Consider the following 10,651-nt stretch of genomic DNA (forward strand, 5'->3'; position numbering starts at 1 on the left):
TGGAGAAATGTGGAATAATACTGCAGCGGATGACAAGCAGCCATAGGAGAAGAAGGCTGCTAAGCTGAAGGAAAAGTATGAAAAGGACATCACTGCCTACCGGGCTAAAGGAAAACCTGATACAGCAAAAAAGGGAGTCGTCAAGGCTGGAAAAAAAGCAAGAAAAAGAAGGCGGAAGATGAGGAAGATGAGGATGAAGAGGAGGAAGAACATGAAGAGGATGAGGAGGGTGAAAAGGGCAATAACACATAAGTTGGTTCTAGCACAGTTTTTTTCTTGTCTATAAAGCATTTAACCCCCCTGTACACAACTCACTCCTTTTGAAGAAAAAGAAGATTGAAATGTAAGGTTGTGTAAGATTTGTTTTTATACTGTACAGTGTCCTTTTTTGTATAGTTAACACACTACGGAATGTGTCTTTAGATAGCCCTGTCCTGGTGGTATTTTCAATAGCCATAACCTTGCCTGGTACAGTATGGGGGTGGTAAGTTGGCATGCAAATTTAAGGCAGGTTCTTGTTGGCGCACGCGCAAATTAGTTATCTATGGGGACGGTAGTTTTTCATCTTCAGTTGCCTCTGATGCAGCTTATATGAAATAATTGTTGTTCTGTTAACTGAATACCACTCTGGAATTGCAAAAAATAATAATAATAAAACTTGCAACTGTTTGGTTGACATTCTGAATGCTTCTAAGTAAAAACAACTTTTTAATTTAAAAAAAGAGCACAAGTATCACCTGTCTTTTTAGTATGTATTCTACCTTAAATGTTGAGGAACTGGAAGTACAATTATTGCTCTTTAAATACAAACAGCAGGCTGTCCTGTGAGCCCTGTATCAGTCTCCTCACCCCATAACCCCGCCCAGGCTGGCCAGCCTCTTTCTACAAAGAAGCTCAAATGCCAGTTTCTACCAAAAGCAAAAATACCTGGCACCTCCCGTATCTGCAGATGGAAAGACTCACTGTCCGCATTCCCTGGCAGCTCCCGGGCACAGGCATCGTGCCAAGCCTGCCCAGGCACTTCATACTCGGAAATAACACTCCAACGGTCACCAATTCCGACAAATGCGATAGACAGTTTAAGTCACTCAAAGCAAGGGCACGTTAACCTTTGAAGTGGATAGAACCCAGTTCTTGTCACCAGTGATGATGAGCCTGGCGAAAATTAAAAATTTAACAAGCGCGCCTAGAATAAGCGCCTCTATAAAAACAACAAACTCACAGCGATCTTTTTTGCCTCAGCCTCTCAAGCGCTGGGATGACAGGGGTACACCACCACACCTGACTTATATATTCTTAAAATACATACGTATATTATTTTTTTAAAGAAAACATTTATGGGCCGCAGTTGTAACTAGAGATCGATCACACAGGTGGGGCCGGAGCAAGGCCCGTCCTGAGGACAGAGGGCACCCAAGAGGAGATGCATACACCAGCTGTTCCAGCTCCAAGAGCGCGTGGGGCCCCAGGCTACTGCAGAAGTAGGCTGCTAGGTGTCACGTGACACCAGCCTGCCAAATGTATGAAGAAATGGGCTGCGGTGCTGGAGCAGTTCCTTCTCTCCCAACCGGAAGAGGGCTCCAACTGACCTCAGCTTTCTGTATCCTAGCTCTTACCTTTATTTCTCCATCCGCCCACTGTCCTCCCCACCCCACCCCCAGTTTAAGAGAGCTGTGTGGGATGTGGAACAGAAACACAATAGAAGTAATTAAGCAGATAGTAGTTACATTTAATAAGAAGGAAACGACCTCATTCTATGAAGCTAGCCTTCCTCTGATCCCAAAGCCAGATACAGATATCTTGCGATAAGAAAATTAGAAAGGCTAGGGAGGCAGCTCCGTGGTATAAGTATCTGCCTGGCAAACGCAAGGACCGGGGTTCGATCCCTGATCCCACATGCTGTGCTGAGAAGGCTGAGAAAGGAGGATCACTACAAGTCTGAGCTGTGGTAGTGAGACCCTGTACCAAAAAAGTAAATAAAAGATTTTTTTTTAAAAATTAAAAATTCTAACAGCAGAACTTATAATGTATCTTCTTGGCACAAACAAACACAAGGAACAAAAGATTAAAAAAAAAAATGAAAAGACCCGGGCCTGCCATGCTGACCCCCCCACCCCACCACTCCTCACCCCCACGCACGTGCTAAGGTGACAATTGAGACTGGGCGTGGTGGCATGCACCTGTAATCTCAGCTCTTGGGAGGCTGTAAACAGGTGGATCACTACAAGTCCGATCTCCTAGTGAGACCTGAACACCCTGTAGACCCTTCCCTAAAATATAAATAGATAATAAAAATGAAAAAATCACAGGAAAAAATGTGTAGGCTATATTACTGTGTATCTTTAAAAGCAAAGAGATAAATGTAAGACTTTTGGAAAAAAGAACATAAATATAATAGAATTGATTAAACAGATATTTAACATAAACCATATCCTATGAAGCCAACATTACTCTGATATCAAGCCCAGACAAAGCATCACAAGAAAACAAAGTTACAGGCCAATATCCCTCATCAACATAGATGCAAATATTTTCAATGAAATACTAGAAAATACAGTTCAATACTATATTAAATTAATTCCTGACCATAACTAAGTGGAACCCAGGAATACAAGGACAGTTCAACATAAAAGTCAGTGCAATACATACTATTCACAGAAAAAAAGGGGGAACCCCCATGATCACCTCAGTGGACACAGAACAGGTGTTTGAAAAAAATCTGAAACTTGTTCATGATTTTAAAAACATTTCAGAAAGTTGATGGAAATTAAGGATGACCTAAATAAATGGAAAGACATCCTGTGTCCATGAATAGAAAACTGAACATGTTTAATAAGACGTTGGTATTATCCAAAGTCCACAGAGCCAATGTAATTCCTACCAAACTCCCAATGGTCTTTTGCACAGAAATGGCAAAGCTAACCCTCAAGTTCATAGAGGATTTAAAGGGTCCCTGGAAACTCAAAGCAATCTTGAAGAAGAAAAGCAAGGAGCTACGTGTGGTGGGACATACCTGTACCCCTATGATTCTGTGAGGCAGAAGCAGGAGAATTGAAAGTTCAAGCCCAGCATGGGCAACTTAGTGAGGCCCTAAAATAAAAAGTAAAAGGGTTGGGCATAGAAGTTAATGCAAATGCCATGGGTTCAATCTGCAATACAGAGTTAGGGGAGGGGATGGGATGATGAAAGAGAAGGGGGGAAAGCTGGAAGGCTCGAATTCCTTTCTTCACCACTTAACTCTACGGATATAATGACAGCATTGCAGTAGACTAGCAAGCCCACAAGTAAACCCTAACTTACATGATCACTTGATCTTTAACAACGGCACAAGGATTATTTACTAGGAAAAGGACAAACTTTTTCAACAAAAGATGCCATGAAAACTGGATTTCCACTTGCTGGAGATACAGCTTAGTGCAAAAGCCCCAGGTTCAACCCCAGTACAAAAACAAGAAAATAACAACAACAAAAAGCATGGAGGAGACTGGGCGTGGAGAATGGGAGCAGTAGGCTTGCAGTATATTAAAGGGCGACCAGGACAGGTCCCGCTAAGAAGGTGCCCAGAAAGTGATAGGGGTGATCCAGGGTGATGTTCCAGGGAGGAACTCCCCTGCGTGGGCTCTGCCCTGCTCCTGAGGCAGCGAGCCTGCCTGGCCGGGTTAGTGTGGAGAAATGCGGAGGCCTGAAGGAGAGGACGCAGCATTGCATGACCAGGGCAGAAATGGCTCCATGAGCAACGGGACACCACGTGAGCTCCTGTACTCCAGCTGCAGACCCCTGGCCGGACCCCTGTACCCCATAAGCAGGAGGTTCAGGAACTCACACTCCTCCAGGGCGAATGGAAGCAAGTGAGATGGGTGAGCGTCTGTGGGCTGCGGCCAATGGTAGGCCAGGACCATGAGGATGCTGACGCCTGCATTAGCTAAATAGAAACCCGTGCTTGTTCTGTCCAGCCTGCCTGCTTCTCATGGTTCTATAAAAGCCAAGCGTCCCCAGCCTGTCAAGGTATCAGCAGGTCCCCTGGGCTCCACAGTTCTGCTCTGCACAGAGCAGCAGACAGGGCTAGGCACTCCCCCATCTTCCTCACCACCAAGGCCCTGCCCGCAGGCCCTGCCCTCCATGCCTGCTTAGCTTTGGAGCAGGGAGAGGGAGCAGAAGCCTGTCCTCACCCAGTGGCATGCGGTAGCCACTCTGGGATTGGAGTCTCCAGAGCAGGAGCCATGCTGTGGCCCAGCCAGGGTAGCTGGGTGGAGCTGGGGGCGGGCAGGGAACTTCACCTCCATCCCTTGGTCTCCTCTGACCAGCATCTCCTGCTCCTGTCTTATGATTTTCTGTGGCAGTGTGAAGGATGTGACAGGGCTTTCTCCACCTTCAAAAGCGACAGCTCTTCTGAAATATTCACCAAGTGTGTGTTCTGCCGGAGAGAGGCACAGGACTTGGCCCTGGAGACCTTGCCGTCACCGGAGGAAGAGACCCAGGACTGATGGCCACTGGGCCCTTGCAGTGACGTGAGCCTCGGCCACCTGGCACGCAGCTTGCGGGGCTCTGCTGGGACCCCTCTGAGACCCCTCAGCGGCTGAGTGGGCCGATCAGACCTGGGCAGGGGGCATTCCCAGGCCCAGCTCCCAGCACCAGCCACCGCCTCAGTGCCACAGCATCCTTGGGGGTGAACATTTGGTTTTCAGGCAGAGTAAATCTCAAATCCTTTGGAAAACTCGCGTGCGTGTGACTCATAGAAGCAGCTTTGCTCTTCCTGAGCCTCGTGTCCTGGGGCTCATCTGTCTCACATTTGGAACATGGCATAGGCTCCCACCTGGAGTGTGCAGCTGTCCCCTAAGGTAGCCCCCAGGGGTGGCACCAGCGCTTCCTGAGGACAGGTTTGCTGAATGATGGGGAAGTCACGCGAGGCCTCTCTGTGGATGATGCATTGTGGCTGCGGTGCTTTGGATACGGTTTGTCCCCTAACAGTTCATGTGCTGGAAGCTTGATCCTCACTGCAATGCTACTGAGAGGTGGGGGAACCTCTCTAAGGTGAAGATGGAAGATGATTAAGTCATGGTGGCGCATCCCCGGCAAAGTATTAGTGGCCATCTCCTGGGAGTGGGTTAGGTATCAGGAGACTGGGCTAGCAACCTCGACAGCAGATCGTTATAAAGTTGGGTCATCCACATGTTTGGTTTCTTCTGCATGTGCTGCTTGCTATCCTTACACATGCTCCTGCTATGTGATGCTGTCTGCCATGTATATGACGCAGCATGAGGGCACTCATGAGATGAGGCCACGTGTTCTTTACCTTTCTTGCCTTTAGAACTATAACCTTAATAACTTTTTTTTAAATAAAGTACCAAGCCTTGGGCATTATGTTATAGCAAAAAGAAACCAAGTAAGACACCTGGGACTAATGCCCACAGGTGGCCACCTGCCCAGCACACAGACAGGTCTGGATAGGCCCAGGGGTGGTGATGATACTTTAATCACAGGATTTAAAAAAAATAAAAAATCACAGGATTTTCTTTTTTTTTTTTTTTAATGTATTTAGGACAGTGTCTACAGGGCCTACAGGGTTTCACTACATAGATCGTACTCATAGTGATTCTCCTGTTTTGAGCCTCCCAAGCACTGGGATTATAGGCACACACCACCACCATGCCCAGTCTCAACTGCCATCTCAGCATGCCCCAGGAGGCAGGGCTGGCACTGCAGGCAGGGGATTGAGCCCCAGCTGCTGCACTAATGGCAGGATGTCTTATGCCCTCTACTCAGACTTTCCAATGTCCAGAATGCCATTACGCAGGTGCAGCCCTCTTCCTGCTTCCACAGGATACCGTACAACATAAATCAATACAGAAAGAGTGACATTTTGAGTCTAGGGCGACAGTCGCAAGCGTGTGGACCTATCCTGTGCTGTGTCGCGCACAGGTGGCCAGCAGCAGCTGGAACCGGCATCACCAAGTAAAGGAACCATGAAGCACTATGAGGTGGAGATTCTGGATGCAAAGACAAGGGAGAAGCTGTGTTTTCTGGACAAGGTGGAGCCCCAGGCCACCATTGCGGAGATCAAGAACCTGTTCACCAAGACCCACCCCCAGTGGTACCCGGCCCGCCAGTCCCTGCGCCTGGACCCAAAGGGCAAGTCCTTGAAGGACGAGGATGTCCTGCAGAAGCTGCCTGTGGGCACCACAGCCACTTTTTACTTCCGGGACTTGGGGGCGCAGATTAGCTGGGTGACGGTCTTCCTGACAGAATACGCCGGGCCCCTGTTCATCTACCTGCTCTTCTACTTCCGGGTACCCTTCATCTATGGGCACAAATACGACTTCACGTCTAGTCGGCATTCAGTGGTGCATCTCGCCTGCATCTGCCACTCATTCCACTATGTCAAGCGGCTATTGGAGACCCTCTTCGTGCACCACTTCTCTCATGGCACCATGCCCTTGCGCAACATCTTCAAGAACTGCACTTACTACTGGGGCTTTGCTGCATGGATGGCCTATTACATCAACCACCCTCTCTACACACCCCCTACCTATGGAGCTCAGCAGGTTAAGCTGGCGCTGGCCATCTTTGTGATCGGTCAGCTGGGCAATTTCTCCATCCACATGGCCCTGCGGGACCTGCGGCCAGCTGGGTCCAAGACCAGGAAGATCCCATACCCCACTAAAAACCCCTTCACGTGGCTCTTCCTGCTGGTGTCCTGTCCCAACTACACCTATGAGATGGGGTCCTGGATCAGCTTCGCCATCATGACACAGTGCCTGCCAGTGGCTCTCTTCTCGCTGGTGGGTTTCACACAGATGACCATTTGGGCCAAGGGCAAGCACCGAAGCTACCTGAAGGAGTTCCGCGACTACCCACCCCTGCGTATGCCCATTGTCCCTTTTCTGCTATGAGGCCACTGTATCCCCCGGGGTGATGCTGCTGTCTCTTCTTGGAATAAACTGCCCAGCTGGGCTCGGCTCTTGTAAAAAAAAAAAAAAAGAAAGAGTGACATTTTCAGGTAACAAACATGAAAGCATGAAACAGAACTCAAGAGAGAGACTTGGCCTCTTTCTTCTCCCTCTGAACAAAACGTTCCCAGCTCATGCAAGCAACTCCTTCGGCAACTCCTTCCTCAGGAATTCAGACTCCTGCTTTTTCATGGCCTGTGCTTTTCTCGTTGATAAGGGAGACACTTTAACCCCTCCTTTCATGGGAATCTTCTCCCTTAGAGGACAGTACTGGGCTCCAACCCCGATAAACCTAATAAATGGAGTTATAAACAAGCTTCACAGCATCCTAACATTCTGAGGTACACACAGTGTGTTTTCTTTCAAGGCTAAGTAGGGTTAGCTGCTAGGATGACTAGCTGTCCTTGTATCACTTGTGTATCTCTACTTGGTTGCCTCTGCAAATTGTATAAAAGGGAACTTGTCTTTGGCTTTGAGTATTGCTAATAGCTGGGATGGTGCACCATTAAAGTCCTCCTGAAAAATCTCTTCTGGACTCTACAGTTTCTTAGAAATTCTAAGACACAAGATCCATCAATCCAGAAAGAATCACATTTTCAGCTGGGGAGATGGCTCAGTGGAATAACCGCTTCCCTGGCAATCGCAAGGGCCTGAGTTCAATCCCCAGTTCCACACACACACACACACAAAAAAAAGCCATTCCAGAAAGAATGACATTTTCAGTTAACAAACATGAAGGTCCCTGTCCAACTGATGTGGTTCACGTGCGTTCCATCAGGTGCTCCTTGGCCCACTATAAAAACTTGTGGGGAACTGATGCGTGTCCAGAATACATCTTAATTTTCTTTTTCTTCCCTTCCTCTCCTCTCTCAATCTCTACAGAGACAGCATTTCTCCAGAGGAATCTCCCACAGGAGTACAGTTGGGGGCTGGCAGTGGTTGGCTTTGTGGCTACCCAGAGACCCTCTGGAAAGTGTTGGGGCTCAGAGGCTGGTGGGTCCCAGGGAAAAGACCCCAGGGGGGCAGGTGGGAGGGCCTGGGGAATCACTCCCCACAGGAATAGGGGCTCCCGGGCCAGGAATTCCTAAAGGCTTAACTCAGAGGGGAAAGAGGGACAAGTACCCTCGACTCTCCCCGGCCCGGGAAGAAGGGGACCAATCGAAGTTCTGGACCCGAGGGCTGGCAAGGCCGCCGTGCAGGTCAGAGGCTCCCTGGGGTCTCCGCGATCCCCGCACAAAGAGCCCGCAGCCTGGCCCCGCCGGCGGACGCGGCGCTGTCCGATGGGGGTGGAGTATGGCCGCGGTTCGTTGCGCCAGTTCTGGGGGGCAAAACGCTGGGCTTGACCTAAGCACCCTCCAAAGACTGAAAAATGCCCGGATTGCGCCGCGGCCACCAGCACCTCTGCAGCTCACAGCCTCGCGTATTTCCTTAAACTCTGGCAATTCACACAAACCCGGATCTAAACTACGCATGCGTCAGCGCCCGTGCACATGCGCGTGGCCCGTGGAGTAACTACTCATGGGGAATAGTTTCTCGCGGTACTCCTGCGGGCGGCGCCGTGGCTTAGTTGGTTAAAGCGCCTGTCTAGTAAACAGGAGATCCTGGGTTCGAATCCCAGCGGTGCCTCAACCGAGCGCAATTAGTCTCGTGCAACTTTTGCCTTAATTTCATTTTGTTGGGCTTTTGCACCCTCCTAACTGCACTTTCACTTTCACGGTGTAAGAGTGAACCGAAGAAGTCACCTTAGCCCCAGGCGTTGTGGGTTGCAAGGCTATGCTAGGGGAGGAATTTACAGGTTTAGGAATCGCCCTCCTCCTCCCGTCTCCGGAGCTCTGGCTGGGACGATTCGGGAACCTGCACGGCTGGCTCGTTACTCTGTGCAGGGAGGCGAAGAGAGCCAGTACTGGAGGAAAGTTTCCCAGGGCCAGGAAGAGGCGACTGCGCGGTCCAGCCTCGACAGTCGCCTGGCCAAGCTCAGCTTCCTAGTACCTGGTGCTTTCTTTCTCCTTCCACCCGCCAGTAAGCACCAGCACCCTACAAATGGAAGGCAGACTTAGGGAGGTCAAGGGCGGCCCAAAACGGGGCGGTGTAACGGTCAGAGCGCTGAATGCAAGCAAACTCTGGGCCAGGGAGGATCAGACAGACAGGACTGCGCCCGGTTGGAGGCGTCAAGGTGTGGCCGAACCTTCAGGCCTGGGGTGTAGATGTTAATAGTTGGTGCCTGTAAATACGTGGGAATGGACTCGCCCAGAGACTGCGTCCAAGGGTTTGGAAGATGGGGAGGCATTAAGGTTCTTTAAAGGTTCCCTAGCAGTTCACGTGCGTCAGACCTAACAGGGCAATCCCAATGGGCTGCAGAAATAGCAGATATGGGATGAGATTGTGTTCCGAGTACAAATAGATGCTCCTCGACTTATAGTGAGTTTATGTCCCATAAGCCCGTTGTAAATTGAAACTACCTTAGCTGGGAAGTGCATTTAATACACCTATCTACCCAACATCCGCTCAACACATTTACATTAGTCTGCACCTGCGCAAAATAATCTAACACAAAGCCTGTTTTATAATGAAGTGTTGGTGGCGCGTGTAAATTACTGAATAGTGAAGAACAGAATGGTTGTATATGTACTCACTGTTAACATACATGCAGGAGTCCCAGATGGGTGTGTTGTTAGATATGGGATGGGAACACAAAACAGAATGCCCAAAAAGCACTGGCAGTGTTGTTGGTTCCCTGCTCATGAGGGAATATTGTAGGCCACCTCTCTAGCTGGGGAAAAGATCAGAATGCAGTTGTTGGCTACCTAGTATTTGTTGCTACGCTTTTCAGTTGCATTGTCACTGTTTTCTTTATTTTTCCTTTTGTGGTACTCGGGGTGAAATCCAAGGCCCCCCAGATGCTAAGCACATGTGTATAGCTCAGCTTCTGAACATGAAAAAGTGGGGTTAATGCCAGGAGCTGCCATACTGAATCGTCCTGAGGATTGAGTTATACGCTTACAATTTTTGTGGGCCACCAAGACCAGCTTCTGTACTTGCATTTTCTAAAAATTTCTTCTAGTGTGTGTATCTGATTTTGTAAAATAAATTCTTTCCACTTCTCCAAAGCTGCACGCATCTTGGTGGCTTGTTTTTGCAAGAGCCAGCGTATAAACTCTGCTTTTCACTACTTCTTAGCCTGTTGGCTGTGTATGGTGGTACTGGTGGCTTCTGCAGTTTCTAAGATCAAACGCACTTAGGGAAATAGTCCCATGTGTTCTCTCTAGCAACCTCACTTTCCTAGGCAGCTGGACATGGTCCTGTGGTGGGGTGGAACGGCAGGGAGGAACTGCCAGCCTGATGGACCACTCTTCCTGCCTCTTCTCCGCTGAGAGATCTGGCTACCAAATTCGTCTTTCTCACGCGCTGCCAACCAGTGTCCAGAAGAGGGCGCAGGCGAGTCCTGCACAGCAGAGCTCCACAACTAGGTCCAGAGTGAGGGAGCCCTGGCCACAGCCAGGCACCCCCATTATGAGCTCTCCTGCCCAGCCAGAGGAGGATACTCCCTTGGAGGTCTCCGCAGCAGCAGGGGACTGATTAATTGCATTCTTTAACTCATTTGTATCTGTTTGTGGGTACCTATGTCCCCCAAAATATAAGAATGTAATAGATTTCCTAAAACAAGTACACACACACACACACACACACACACACACACACACACA

The 10,651-nt window shown here is 49.2% G+C and overlaps 1 non-coding gene and 1 pseudogene across 1 annotated transcript; both read left to right on the forward strand.

Annotated features, from left to right (window-relative positions):
* Positions 1-5,869: 5,869 nt before the first annotated feature.
* LOC101576514 lies at positions 5,870-6,962 on the forward strand (annotated as a pseudogene).
* Positions 6,963-8,499: 1,537 nt separating this feature from the next.
* Trnat-agu lies at positions 8,500-8,573 on the forward strand. Its single transcript has one exon. It is a non-coding gene; the product is annotated as a tRNA-Thr (tRNA).
* The last annotated feature ends 2,078 nt before the right edge of the window (positions 8,574-10,651 follow it).

The sequence above is a fragment of the Octodon degus genome, unplaced genomic scaffold (genome assembly GCF_000260255.1).
Source record: "Octodon degus isolate 3935 unplaced genomic scaffold, OctDeg1.0 scaffold00083, whole genome shotgun sequence".
NCBI lineage: Eukaryota > Metazoa > Chordata > Mammalia > Rodentia > Octodontidae > Octodon > Octodon degus.